Source organism: Lampris incognitus, chromosome 3 (genome assembly GCF_029633865.1).
Source record: "Lampris incognitus isolate fLamInc1 chromosome 3, fLamInc1.hap2, whole genome shotgun sequence".
In the NCBI taxonomy this organism is placed as follows: Eukaryota; Metazoa; Chordata; class Actinopteri; order Lampriformes; family Lampridae; genus Lampris; species Lampris incognitus.
The window spans coordinates 43530803-43547657 of record NC_079213.1 but is presented as its reverse complement, the minus strand read 5'-3'; positions in this window follow the sequence as shown (position 1 = coordinate 43547657).

Genomic DNA, 16855 nt, shown 5'->3' with positions numbered 1-16855 from the left:
CTTTTTAACATGACTTCATAGTATTCATATGCTTTTAGCATGACTTCATATAATTCAGGTGTTTTTAACATGACTTCATAGTATTCAGATGCTTTTAACATGACTTCATATAATTCAGGTGTTTTTAACATGACTTCATAGTATTCAGATGGTTTTTTTTAACATGACTTCATAGTATTCAGATGTTTTCAACATGATGTCATGGTATTCAGATGTCTTCAACATGACTTCATAGTATACAGACGTTTTTTAACATGACTTCATAGTATTCAGATGATTTTTTTAACTTGACTTCATAGTATTAAGGTGTTTTAAACCTGACTTCATAGTATTCAGATGTTTTCAGCATGACTTCATAGTGTTCAAATGTTTTCAGCATGACTTCATAGTATTCAGATGTTTTATTTTTAAATGACTTCATAGTATTCAGATGTTTTCAACATGATGTCATAGTATTCAGATGTTTTTAACATGACGTCATAGGATTCAGATGTTTTCAACATAACTTCATGATATTCAGATGTTTTTTTAACATTACTTCATAGTATTCAGCTCGTTTTTTAACATGACTTCATAGTATTCAAATGTTTTCAGCATGACTTCATAGTATTCAGATGTTGTTTTTTTACATGACTTCATAGCATTCAGATGCTTTTAACATGACTGCATATAATTCAGGTGTTTTTAACATGACTTCATAGTATTCAGATGCTTTTAACATGACTTCATATAATTCAGGTGTTTTTAACATGACTTCATAGTATACAGACGTTTTTCAACATGACTTATTAGTATTCAGATGTGTTTTTAACATGACTTCATAGTATTCAGATGGTATTTTTAACATGACTTCATAGTATTCAGATGTTTTTTTGTAACATGACTTCATAGTATTCAGATGTTTCAACATGACTTCATGGTATTCAGATGTTTTTAACATGACGTCATCGTATTCAGATGTTTTTAACATGACATCATAGGATTCAGATGTTTTCAACATAACTTCATGATATTCAGATGTTTTTTTAACATTACTTCATAGTATTCAGCTCGTTTTTTAACATGACTTCATAGTATTCAGATGTTTTTAACATGCCTTAATAGTATTCAGAATTTTTCAACCTGACTTCATAGTATTCAGATGTTTTCAACATGATGTCATAGTATTGGCATGTTTTCAACCTGACTTCATAGTATTCAGATGTTTTCAACATGATGTCATAATATTGACATGTTTTCAACCTGACTTCATAGTATTCAATGTTTTCAACATGATGTCATAGTAATGAGATGTTTCAACATGACTTCATAGTATTCAGATGTTTTCAACATGACCTCATGGTATTCAAATGTTTTCAGCATGACTTCATAGTATTCAGATGTTTTATTTTTAAATGACTTCATAGTATTCAGATGTTTTCGACATGACGTCATAGTGTTCAGATGTTGTTTTTTTACATGACTTCATAGTATTCAGATGCTTTTTACACGACTTCATATAATTCAGGTCTTTTTAACATGACTTCATAGTATTCATATGCTTTTAACATGACTTCATATAATTCAGGTGTTTTTAACATGACTTCATAGTATTCAGATGCTTTTAACATGACTTCATATAATTCAGGTGTTTTTAACATGACTTCATAGTATTCAGATTGTTTTTTTGAACATGACTTCATAGTATTCAGATGTTTTCAACATGATGTCATAGTATTCAGATGTCTTCAACATGACGCCATAGTATACAGACGTTTTTTAACATGACTTCATAGTATTCAGATGATTTTTTTAACTTGACTTCATAGTATTAAGGTGTTTTCAACCTGACTTCATAGTATTCAGATGTTTTCAGCATGACTTCATAGTGTTCAAATGTTTTCAGCATGACTTCAGAGTATTCAGATGTTTTTAACATGACGTCATAGGATTCAGATGTTTTCAACATAACTTCATGATATTCAGATGTTTTTTTAACATTACTTCATAGTATTCAGCTCGTTTTTTTAACATGACTTCATAGTATTCAGATGTTTTCAACATGACTTCATAGTATTCAAATGTTTTCAGCATGACTTCATAGTATTCAGATGTTGTTTTTTTACATGACTTCATAGCATTCAGATGCTTTTAACATGACTTCATATAATTCAGGTGTTTTTAACATGACTTCATAGTATTCAGATGCTTTTAACATGACTTCATATAATTCAGGTGTTTTTAACATGACTTCATAGTATACAGACGTTTTTCAACATGACTTATTAGTATTCAGATGTGTTTTTAACATGACTTCATAGTATTCAGATGGTATTTTTAACATGACTTCATAGTATTCAGATGTTTTTTTGTAACATGACTTCATAGTATTCAGATGTTTCAACATGACTTCATGGTATTCAGATGTTTTTAACATGACGTCATCGTATTCAGATGTTTTTAACATGACATCATAGGATTCAGATGTTTTCAACATAACTTCATGATATTCAGATGTTTTTTTAACATTACTTCATAGTATTCAGCTCGTTTTTTAACATGACTTCATAGTATTCAGATGTTTTTAACATGCCTTAATAGTATTCAGAAGTTTTCAACCTGACTTCATAGTATTCAGATGTTTTCAACATGATGTCATAGTATTGGCATGTTTTCAACCTGACTTCATAGTATTCATATGTTTTCAACATGATGTCATAATATTGACATGTTTTCAACCTGACTTCATAGTATTCAATGTTTTCAACATGATGTCATAGTAATGAGATGTTTCAACATGACTTCATAGTATTCAGATGTTTTCAACATGACCTCTTGGTATTCAAATGTTTTCAGCATGACTTCATAGTATTCAGATGTTTTATTTTTAAATGACTCCATAGTATTCAGATGTTTTCGACATGACGTCATAGTGTTCAGATGTTGTTTTTTTACATGACTTCATAGTATTCAGATGCTTTTTACATGACTTCATATAATTCAGGTGTTTTTAACATGACTTCATAGTATTCAGATGCTTTTAACATGACTTCATAGTATTCAGATGTTTTTAACATGATGTCATAGCATTCAAAGCTTTTCCACATGACTTCATCTTATTCAGATGTTTTTAACATGACTTCATAGTATTCAGATGTTTTCAACTTGATGTTATAGCATTCAGAGCTTTTCAACATGACCTCATATTATTCATATGTTTTTAACATGACTTCATAGTATTCAGATGTTTTCAACATGTTGTCATAGTATTCAGATGTTTTTTCAACATGACTTCATAGTATTCAGATGTTTTTAACATGATGTCATAGCATTCAGCGCTTTTCAACATTACTTCATCTTATTGAGATGTTTTTAACATGACTTCATAGTGTTCAGATGTTTTCAACATGATGTCATAGTATTCAGATGATTTTTTTTAACTTGACTTCATAGTATTAAGATGTTTTCAACATGACTTCATAGTACTCATGTTTTCAACATGATGTCATAGCATTCAGAGCTTTTCAACATGACTTCATATTATTAATATGTTTTTAACATGACTTCATAGTATTCAGATGTTTTTTTAACATGACTTCATAGTATTCAGATGTTTTCAACATGATGTCATAGTATTCAGATGTTTTCAACACAACTTCATAGTATTCAGATGTTTTTTCAACATGACTTCATAGTATTCAGATGTTTTTAACATGATGTCATAGCATTCAGCGCTTTTCAACATGACTTCATCTTATTCAGATGTTTTTAACAAGACGTCATAGTATTCAGATGTTTTCAACATGACGTCATAGTATTCAGATGTTTTCAACATGACTTCATAGTATTCAGATGTTTTCCATATGATGTCATAGTATTCAGAAGGTTTTTTTAACATTACTTCATAGTATTCAGATGTTTTTAACATGATTTCATAGCATTCAGCGCTTTTCAACATGACTTCATCTTATTCAGATGTTTTTAACATGACTTCATAGTATTCAGATGTTTTCAACATGATTTCATAGCATTCAGAGCTTTTCAACATGACGTCATATTAGTCAGATGTTTTTAACATGACTTCATAGTATTCAGATGTTTTTTTAACATGATGTCATAGTATTCAGATGTTTTCAACATAACTTCATAGTATTCAGATGTTTTTTCAACATGACTTCATAGTATTCAGATGTTTTTAACATGATGTCATAGCATTCAACGCTTTTTCACATGACTTCATCTTATTCAGATGTTTTTAACATGACTTCATAGCATTCAGATGTTTTCAACTTGATGTTATAGCATTCAGAGCTTTTCAACATGACTTCATATAAATCAGATGTTTTTAACATGACTTCATAGTATTCAGACGTTTTTAACATGACTTCATAGTATTCAGATGTTTTTTTAACATGACTTCATAGTATTCAAGTGTTTTTTTTAACATGACTTCATAGTATTCAGATGCTTTTAACATGACTTCATATATTTCAGATGTTTTTAACATGACTTCATAGTATTCAAATGCTTTCAACCTGACTTCATAGTATTCAGATGTTTTCAACATGATGTCATAGTATTGGCATGTTTTCAACCTGACTTCATAATATTCAGATGTTTTCAAACATGATGTCATAATATTGACATGTTTTCAACCTGACTTCATAGTATTCAATGTTTTCAACATGATGTCATAGTAATGAGATGTTTCAACATGACTTCATAGTATTCAGATGTTTTCAACATGACCTCATGGTATTCAAATGTTTTCAGCATGACTTCATAGTATTCAGATGTTTTATTTTTAAATGACTTCATAGTATTCAGATGTTTTCAACATGATGTCATAGTATTCAGATGTTTTTAACATGACGTCATAGGATTCAGATGTTTTCACCATAACTTCATGATATTCAGATGTTTTTTTAACATTACTTCATAGTATTCAGCTCGTTTTTTTAACATGACTTCATAGTATTCAGATGTTTTCAACATGACTTCATAGTATTCAAATGTTTTCAGCATGACTTCATAGTATTCAGATGTTGTTTTTTTACATGACTTCATAGCATTCAGATGCTTTTAACATGACTTCATATAATTCAGGTGTTTTTAACATGACTTCATAGTATTCAGATGCTTTTAACATGACTTCATATAATTCAGGTGTTTTTAACATGACTTCATAGTATACAGACGTTTTTCAACATGACTTATTAGTATTCAGATGTGTTTTTAACATGACTTCATAGTATTCAGATGGTATTTTTAACATGACTTCATAGTATTCAGATGTTTTTTTGTAACATGACTTCATAGTATTCAGATGTTTCAACATGACTTCATGGTATTCAGATGTTTTTAACATGACGTCATCGTATTCAGATGTTTTTAACATGACATCATAGGATTCAGATGTTTTCAACATAACTTCATGATATTCAGATGGTTTTTTAACATTACTTCATAGTATTCAGCTCGTTTTTTAACATGACTTCATAGTATTCAGATGTTTTTAACATGCCTTAATAGTATTCAGAAGTTTTCAACCTGACTTCATAGTATTCAGATGTTTTCAACATGATGTCATAGTATTGGCATGTTTTCAACATGACTTCATAGTATTCATATGTTTTCAACATGATGTCATAATATTGACATGTTTTCAACCTGACTTCATAGTAGTCAATGTTTTCAACATGATGTCATAGTAATGAGATGTTTCAACATGACTTCATAGTATTCAGATGTTTTCAACATGACCTCATGGTATTTAAATGTTTTCAGCATGACTTCATAGTATTCAGATGTTTTATTTTTAAATGACTCCATAGTATTCAGATGTTTTCGACATGACGTCATAGTGTTCAGATGTTGTTTTTTTACATGACTTCATAGTATTCAGATGCTTTTTACATGACTTCATAGTATTCAGATGTTTTTAACATGATGTCATAGCATTCAACGCTTTTCCACATGACTTCATCTTATTCAGATGTTTTTAACATGACTTCATAGTATTCAGATGTTTTCAACTTGATGTTATAGCATTCAGAGCTTTTCAACATGACTTCATATTATTCATATGTTTTTAACATGACTTCATAGTATTCAGATGTTTTCAACATGTTGTCATAGTATTCAGATGTTTTTTCAACATGACTTCATAGTATTCAGATGTTTTTAACATGATGTCATAGCATTCAGCGCTTTTCAACATGACTTCATCTTATTGAGATGTTTTTAACATGACTTCATAGTGTTCAGATGTTTTCAACATGATGTCATAGTATTCAGATGATTTTTTTTAACTTGACTTCATAGTATTAAGATGTTTTCAACATGACTTCATAGTACGCATGTTTTCAACATGATGTCATAGCATTCAGAGCTTTTCAACATGACTTCATATTATTAATATGTTTTTAACATGACTTCATAGTATTCAGATGTTTTTTTAACATGACTTCATAGTATTCAGATGTTTTCAACATGATGTCATAGTATTCAGATGTTATCAACATAACTTCATAGTATTCAGATGTTTTTTCAACATGACTTCATAGTATTCAGATGTTTTTAACATGATGTCATAGCATTCAGCGCTTTTCAACATGACTTCATCTTATTCAGATGTTTTTAACAAGACGTCATAGTATTCAGATGTTTTCAACATGACGTCATAGTATTCAGATGTTTTCAACATGACTTCATAGTATTCAGATGTTTTCCATATGATGTCATAGTATTCAGAAGGTTTTTTTAACATTACTTCATAGTATTCAGATGTTTTTAACATGATTTCATAGCATTCAGCGCTTTTCAACATGACTTCATCTTATTCAGATGTTTTTAACATGACTTCATAGTATTCAGATGTTTTCAACATGATTTCATAGCATTCAGAGCTTTTCAACATGACGTCATATTAGTCAGATGTTGTTAACATGACTTCATAGTATTCAGATGTTTTTTTAACATGATGTCATAGTATTCAGATGTTTTCAACATAACTTCATAGTATTCAGATGTTTTTTCAACATGACTTCATAGTATTCAGATGTTTTTAACATGATGTCATAGCATTCAACGCTTTTCCACATGACTTCATCTTATTCAGATGTTTTTAACATGACTTCATAGCATTCAGATGTTTTCAACTTGATGTTATAGCATTCAGAGCTTTTCAACATGACTTCATATTAATCAGATGTTTTTAACATGACTTCATAGTATTCAGACGTTTTTAACATGACTTCATAGTATTCAGATGTTTTTTTAACATGACTTCATAGTATTCAAGTGTTTTTTTTAACATGACTTTATAGTATTCAGATGCTTTTAACATGACTTCATATATTTCAGATGTTTTTAACATGACTTCATAGTATTCAAATGCTTTCAACATGACTTCAAAGTATTCAGAGGTTTTTTTTAACATGACTTCATAGTATTTAGATGTTTTTAACATGACTTCATAGTATTCAGATATTTTTTAACATGACTTCATAGTATTCAGATGTTTTCAATATGATGTCATAGTATTCAGATGTTTTCAACATGACTTCATAGTATTCAGATGATTTTTTTTAACTTGACTTCATAGTATTCACATGTTTTCAACATGACTTCATATTATTCAGATGTTTTTTTTTAACTTGACGTCATAGTATTAAGATGTTTTCAACATGACTTCATAGTTTTCAGATGTTTTCAACATGTTGTCATAGAATTCAGAGCTTTTTAACATGACTTCATATTATTCAAATGTTTTTTTAACATGACGTCATAGTATTAAGATGTTTTCAACATGACTTCATAGTATTCAGATGTTTTTTACATGACTTCATAGTATTCAGAGGTTTTTATCATGACTTCATAGTATTCAAATGCTTTCAACATGACTTCAAAGTATTCAGATGTTTTCAACTTGATGTTATAGCGTTCAGAGCTTTTCAATATGACTTCATGGTATTCAGATGTTTTTAACATGACGTCATCGTATTCAGATGTTTTTAACATGACGACATAGGATTCAGATGTTTTCAACATGCCTTAATAGTATTCAGAAGTTTTCAACCTGACTTCATAGTATTCAGATGTTTTCAACATGATGTCATAATATTGACATGTTTTCAACCTGACTTCATAGTATTCAATGTTTTCAACATGATGTCATAGTATTGAGATGTTTCAACATGACTTCATAGTATTCAGATGTTTTCAACATGACCTCATGGTATTCAAATGTTTTCAGCATGACTTCATAGTATTCAGATGCTTTATTTTTAAATGACTTCATAGTATTCAGATGTTTTCGACATGACGTCATAGTGTTCAGATGTTGTTTTTTTTACATGACTTCATAGTATTCAGATGCTTTTTACATGACTTCATATAATTCAGGTGTTTTTAACATGACTTCATAGTATTCAGATGCTTTTAACATGACTTCATATAATTCAGGTGTTTTTAACATGACTTCATAGTATTCAGATGCTTTTAACATGACTTCATATAATTCAGGTGTTTTTAACAAGACTTCATAGTATTCAGATGGTTTTTTTAACATGACTTCATAGTATTCAGATGGTATTTTTAACATGACTTCATAGTATTCAGATGTTTTTTTGTAACATGACTTCATAGTATTCAGATGTTTCAACATGGCTTTCATGGTATTCAGATGTTTTTAACATGACGTCATCGTATTCAGATGTTTTTAACATGACGTCATAGGAATCAGATGTTTTCAACATAACTTCATGATATTCAGATGTTTTTTTAACATTATTTCATAGTGTTCAGCTCGTTTTTTTAACAAGACGTCATAGTATTCAGATGTTTTTAACATGCCTTAATAGTATTCAGAAGTTTTCAACCTGACTTCATAGTATTCAATGTTTTCAACATGATGTCATAGTAATGAGATGTTTCAACATGACTTCATAGTATTCAGATGTTTTCAACATGACCTCATGGTATTCAAATGTTTTCAGCATGACTTCATAGTATTCAGATGTTTTATTTTTAAATGACTTCATAGTATTCAGATGTTTTCGACATGACGTCATAGTGTTCAGATGTTGTTTTTTTACATGACTTCATAGTATTCAGATGCTTTTTACACGACTTCATATAATTCAGGTCTTTTTAACATGACTTCATAGTATTCATATGCTTTTAACATGACTTCATATAATTCAGGTGTTTTTAACATGACTTCATAGTATTCAGATGCTTTTAACATGACTTCATATAATTCAGGTGTTTTTAACATGACTTCATAGTATTCAGATTGTTTTTTTGAACATGACTTCATAGTATTCAGATGTTTTCAACATGATGTCATAGTATTCAGATGTCTTCAACATGACTTCATAGTATACAGACGTTTTTTAACATGACTTCATAGTATTCAGATGATTTTTTTAACTTGACTTCATAGTATTAAGGTGTTTTCAACCTGACTTCATAGTATTCAGATGTTTTCAGCATGACTTCATAGTGTTCAAATGTTTTCAGCATGACTTCAGAGTATTCAGATGTTTTTAACATGACGTCATAGGATTCAGATGTTTTCAACATAACTTCATGATATTCAGATGTTTTTTTAACATTACTTCATAGTATTCAGCTCGTTTTTTTAACATGACTTCATAGTATTCAGATGTTTTCAACATGACTTCATAGTATTCAAATGTTTTCAGCATGACTTCATAGTATTCAGATGTTGTTTTTTTACATGACTTCATAGCATTCAGATGCTTTTAACATGACTTCATATAATTCAGGTGTTTTTAACATGACTTCATAGTATTCAGATGCTTTTAACATGACTTCATATAATTCAGGTGTTTTTAACATGACTTCATAGTATACAGACGTTTTTCAACATGACTTATTAGTATTCAGATGTGTTTTTAACATGACTTCATAGTATTCAGATGGTATTTTTAACATGACTTCATAGTATTCAGATGTTTTTTTGTAACATGACTTCATAGTATTCAGATGTTTCAACATGACTTCATGGTATTCAGATGTTTTTAACATGACGTCATCGTATTCAGATGTTTTTAACATGACATCATAGGATTCAGATGTTTTCAACATAACTTCATGATATTCAGATGTTTTTTTAACATTACTTCATAGTATTCAGCTCGTTTTTTAACATGACTTCATAGTATTCAGATGTTTTTAACATGCCTTAATAGTATTCAGAAGTTTTCAACCTGACTTCATAGTATTCAGATGTTTTCAACATGATGTCATAGTATTGGCATGTTTTCAACCTGACTTCATAGTATTCATATGTTTTCAACATGATGTCATAATATTGACATGTTTTCAACCTGACTTCATAGTATTCAATGTTTTCAACATGATGTCATAGTAATGAGATGTTTCAACATGACTTCATAGTATTCAGATGTTTTCAACATGACCTCTTGGTATTCAAATGTTTTCAGCATGACTTCATAGTATTCAGATGTTTTATTTTTAAATGACTCCATAGTATTCAGATGTTTTCGACATGACGTCATAGTGTTCAGATGTTGTTTTTTTACATGACTTCATAGTATTCAGATGCTTTTTACATGACTTCATATAATTCAGGTGTTTTTAACATGACTTCATAGTATTCAGATGCTTTTAACATGACTTCATAGTATTCAGATGTTTTTAACATGATGTCATAGCATTCAAAGCTTTTCCACATGACTTCATCTTATTCAGATGTTTTTAACATGACTTCATAGTATTCAGATGTTTTCAACTTGATGTTATAGCATTCAGAGCTTTTCAACATGACCTCATATTATTCATATGTTTTTAACATGACTTCATAGTATTCAGATGTTTTCAACATGTTGTCATAGTATTCAGATGTTTTTTCAACATGACTTCATAGTATTCAGATGTTTTTAACATGATGTCATAGCATTCAGCGCTTTTCAACATTACTTCATCTTATTGAGATGTTTTTAACATGACTTCATAGTGTTCAGATGTTTTCAACATGATGTCATAGTATTCAGATGATTTTTTTTAACTTGACTTCATAGTATTAAGATGTTTTCAACATGACTTCATAGTACTCATGTTTTCAACATGATGTCATAGCATTCAGAGCTTTTCAACATGACTTCATATTATTAATATGTTTTTAACATGACTTCATAGTATTCAGATGTTTTTTTAACATGACTTCATAGTATTCAGATGTTTTCAACATGATGTCATAGTATTCAGATGTTTTCAACATAACTTCATAGTATTCAGATGTTTTTTCAACATGACTTCATAGTATTCAGATGTTTTTAACATGATGTCATAGCATTCAGCGCTTTTCAACATGACTTCATCTTATTCAGATGTTTTTAACAAGACGTCATAGTATTCAGATGTTTTCAACATGACGTCATAGTATTCAGATGTTTTCAACATGACTTCATAGTATTCAGATGTTTTCCATATGATGTCATAGTATTCAGAAGGTTTTTTTAACATTACTTCATAGTATTCAGATGTTTTTAACATGATTTCATAGCATTCAGCGCTTTTCAACATGACTTCATCTTATTCAGATGTTTTTAACATGACTTCATAGTATTCAGATGTTTTCAACATGATTTCATAGCATTCAGAGCTTTTCAACATGACGTCATATTAGTCAGATGTTTTTAACATGACTTCATAGTATTCAGATGTTTTTTTAACATGATGTCATAGTATTCAGATGTTTTCAACATAACTTCATAGTATTCAGATGTTTTTTCAACATGACTTCATAGTATTCAGATGTTTTTAACATGATGTCATAGCATTCAACGCTTTTTCACATGACTTCATCTTATTCAGATGTTTTTAACATGACTTCATAGCATTCAGATGTTTTCAACTTGATGTTATAGCATTCAGAGCTTTTCAACATGACTTCATATTAATCAGATGTTTTTAACATGACTTCATAGTATTCAGACGTTTTTAACATGACTTCATAGTATTCAGATGTTTTTTTAACATGACTTCATAGTATTCAAGTGTTTTTTTTAACATGACTTCATAGTATTCAGATGCTTTTAACATGACTTCATATATTTCAGATGTTTTTAACATGACTTCATAGTATTCAAATGCTTTCAACCTGACTTCATAGTATTCAGATGTTTTCAACATGATGTCATAGTATTGGCATGTTTTCAACCTGACTTCATAGTATTCAGATGTTTTCAAACATGATGTCATAATATTGACATGTTTTCAACCTGACTTCATAGTATTCAATGTTTTCAACATGATGTCATAGTAATGAGATGTTTCAACATGACTTCATAGTATTCAGATGTTTTCAACATGACCTCATGGTATTCAAATGTTTTCAGCATGACTTCATAGTATTCAGATGTTTTATTTTTAAATGACTTCATAGTATTCAGATGTTTTCAACATGATGTCATAGTATTCAGATGTTTTTAACATGACGTCATAGGATTCAGATGTTTTCACCATAACTTCATGATATTCAGATGTTTTTTTAACATTACTTCATAGTATTCAGCTCGTTTTTTTAACATGACTTCATAGTATTCAGATGTTTTCAACATGACTTCATAGTATTCAAATGTTTTCAGCATGACTTCATAGTATTCAGATGTTGTTTTTTTACATGACTTCATAGCATTCAGATGCTTTTAACATGACTTCATATAATTCAGGTGTTTTTAACATGACTTCATAGTATTCAGATGCTTTTAACATGACTTCATATAATTCAGGTGTTTTTAACATGACTTCATAGTATACAGACGTTTTTCAACATGACTTATTAGTATTCAGATGTGTTTTTAACATGACTTCATAGTATTCAGATGGTATTTTTAACATGACTTCATAGTATTCAGATGTTTTTTTGTAACATGACTTCATAGTATTCAGATGTTTCAACATGACTTCATGGTATTCAGATGTTTTTAACATGACGTCATCGTATTCAGATGTTTTTAACATGACATCATAGGATTCAGATGTTTTCAACATAACTTCATGATATTCAGATGTTTTTTTAACATTACTTCATAGTATTCAGCTCGTTTTTTAACATGACTTCATAGTATTCAGATGTTTTTAACATGCCTTAATAGTATTCAGAAGTTTTCAACCTGACTTCATAGTATTCAGATGTTTTCAACATGATGTCATAGTATTGGCATGTTTTCAACATGACTTCATAGTATTCATATGTTTTCAACATGATGTCATAATATTGACATGTTTTCAACCTGACTTCATAGTAGTCAATGTTTTCAACATGATGTCATAGTAATGAGATGTTTCAACATGACTTCATAGTATTCAGATGTTTTCAACATGACCTCATGGTATTCAAATGTTTTCAGCATGACTTCATAGTATTCAGATGTTTTATTTTTAAATGACTCCATAGTATTCAGATGTTTTCGACATGACGTCATAGTGTTCAGATGTTGTTTTTTTACATGACTTCATAGTATTCAGATGCTTTTTACATGACTTCATAGTATTCAGATGTTTTTAACATGATGTCATAGCATTCAACGCTTTTCCACATGACTTCATCTTATTCAGATGTTTTTAACATGACTTCATAGTATTCAGATGTTTTCAACTTGATGTTATAGCATTCAGAGCTTTTCAACATGACTTCATATTATTCATATGTTTTTAACATGACTTCATAGTATTCAGATGTTTTCAACATGTTGTCATAGTATTCAGATGTTTTTTCAACATGACTTCATAGTATTCAGATGTTTTTAACATGATGTCATAGCATTCAGCGCTTTTCAACATGACTTCATCTTATTGAGATGTTTTTAACATGACTTCATAGTGTTCAGATGTTTTCAACATGATGTCATAGTATTCAGATGATTTTTTTTAACTTGACTTCATAGTATTAAGATGTTTTCAACATGACTTCATAGTACGCATGTTTTCAACATGATGTCATAGCATTCAGAGCTTTTCAACATGACTTCATATTATTAATATGTTTTTAACATGACTTCATAGTATTCAGATGTTTTTTTAACATGACTTCATAGTATTCAGATGTTTTCAACATGATGTCATAGTATTCAGATGTTATCAACATAACTTCATAGTATTCAGATGTTTTTTCAACATGACTTCATAGTATTCAGATGTTTTTAACATGATGTCATAGCATTCAGCGCTTTTCAACATGACTTCATCTTATTCAGATGTTTTTAACAAGACGTCATAGTATTCAGATGTTTTCAACATGACGTCATAGTATTCAGATGTTTTCAACATGACTTCATAGTATTCAGATGTTTTCCATATGATGTCATAGTATTCAGAAGGTTTTTTTAACATTACTTCATAGTATTCAGATGTTTTTAACATGATTTCATAGCATTCAGCGCTTTTCAACATGACTTCATCTTATTCAGATGTTTTTAACATGACTTCATAGTATTCAGATGTTTTCAACATGATTTCATAGCATTCAGAGCTTTTCAACATGACGTCATATTAGTCAGATGTTGTTAACATGACTTCATAGTATTCAGATGTTTTTTTAACATGATGTCATAGTATTCAGATGTTTTCAACATAACTTCATAGTATTCAGATGTTTTTTCAACATGACTTCATAGTATTCAGATGTTTTTAACATGATGTCATAGCATTCAACGCTTTTCCACATGACTTCATCTTATTCAGATGTTTTTAACATGACTTCATAGCATTCAGATGTTTTCAACTTGATGTTATAGCATTCAGAGCTTTTCAACATGACTTCATATTAATCAGATGTTTTTAACATGACTTCATAGTATTCAGACGTTTTTAACATGACTTCATAGTATTCAGATGTTTTTTTAACATGACTTCATAGTATTCAAGTGTTTTTTTTAACATGACTTTATAGTATTCAGATGCTTTTAACATGACTTCATATATTTCAGATGTTTTTAACATGACTTCATAGTATTCAAATGCTTTCAACATGACTTCAAAGTATTCAGAGGTTTTTTTTAACATGACTTCATAGTATTTAGATGTTTTTAACATGACTTCATAGTATTCAGATATTTTTTAACATGACTTCATAGTATTCAGATGTTTTCAATATGATGTCATAGTATTCAGATGTTTTCAACATGACTTCATAGTATTCAGATGATTTTTTTTAACTTGACTTCATAGTATTCACATGTTTTCAACATGACTTCATATTATTCAGATGTTTTTTTTTAACTTGACGTCATAGTATTAAGATGTTTTCAACATGACTTCATAGTTTTCAGATGTTTTCAACATGATGTCATAGTATTAAGATTTTTTCAACATGACCTCATAGTACTCACGTTTTCAACATGTTGTCATAGAATTCAGAGCTTTTTAACATGACTTCATATTATTCAAATGTTTTTTTAACATGACGTCATAGTATTAAGATGTTTTCAACATGACTTCATAGTATTCAGATGTTTTTTACATGACTTCATAGTATTCAGAGGTTTTTATCATGACTTCATAGTATTCAAATGCTTTCAACATGACTTCAAAGTATTCAGATGTTTTCAACTTGATGTTATAGCGTTCAGAGCTTTTCAATATGACTTCATGGTATTCAGATGTTTTTAACATGACGTCATCGTATTCAGATGTTTTTAACATGACGACATAGGATTCAGATGTTTTCAACATGCCTTAATAGTATTCAGAAGTTTTCAACCTGACTTCATAGTATTCAGATGTTTTCAACATGATGTCATAATATTGACATGTTTTCAACCTGACTTCATAGTATTCAGATGTTTTCAACATGATGTCATAATATTGACATGTTTTCAACCTGACTTCATAGTATTCAATGTTTTCAACATGATGTCATAGTATTGAGATGTTTCAACATGACTTCATAGTATTCAGATGTTTTCAACATGACCTCATGGTATTCAAATGTTTTCAGCATGACTTCATAGTATTCAGATGCTTTAAATTTAAATGACTTCATAGTATTCAGATGTTTTCGACATGACGTCATAGTGTTCAGATGTTGTTTTTTTTACATGACTTCATAGTATTCAGATGCTTTTTACATGACTTCATATAATTCAGGTTTTTTTAACATGACTTCATAGTATTCAGATGCTTTTAACATGACTTCATATAATTCAGGTGTTTTTAACATGACTTCATAGTATTCAGATGCTTTTAACATGACTTCATATAATTCAGGTGTTTTTAACAAGACTTCATAGTATTCAGATGGTTTTTTTAACATGACTTCATAGTATTCAGATGGTATTTTTAACATGACTTCATAGTATTCAGATGTTTTTTTGTAACATGACTTCATAGTATTCAGATGTTTCAACATGACTTTCATGGTATTCAGATGTTTTTAACATGACGTCATCGTATTCAGATGTTTTTAACATGACGTCATAGGAATCAGATGTTTTCAACATAACTTCATGATATTCAGATGTTTTTTTAACATTATTTCATAGTGTTCAGCTCGTTTTTTTAACATGACGTCATAGTATTCAGATGTTTTTAACATGCCTTAATAGTATTCAGAAGTTTTCAACCTGACTTCATAGTATTCAGATGTTTTCAACATGATGTCATAATATTGACATGTTTTCAACCTGACTTCATAGTATTCAATGTTTTCAACATGATGTCATAGTATTGAGATGTTTCAACATGACTTCATAGTATTCAGATGTTTTCAACATGACCTCATGGTATTCAAATTTTTTCAGCATGACTTCATAGTATTCAGATGTTTTATTTTTAAATGACTTCATAGTATTCAGATGTTTTCGACATGACGTCATAGTGT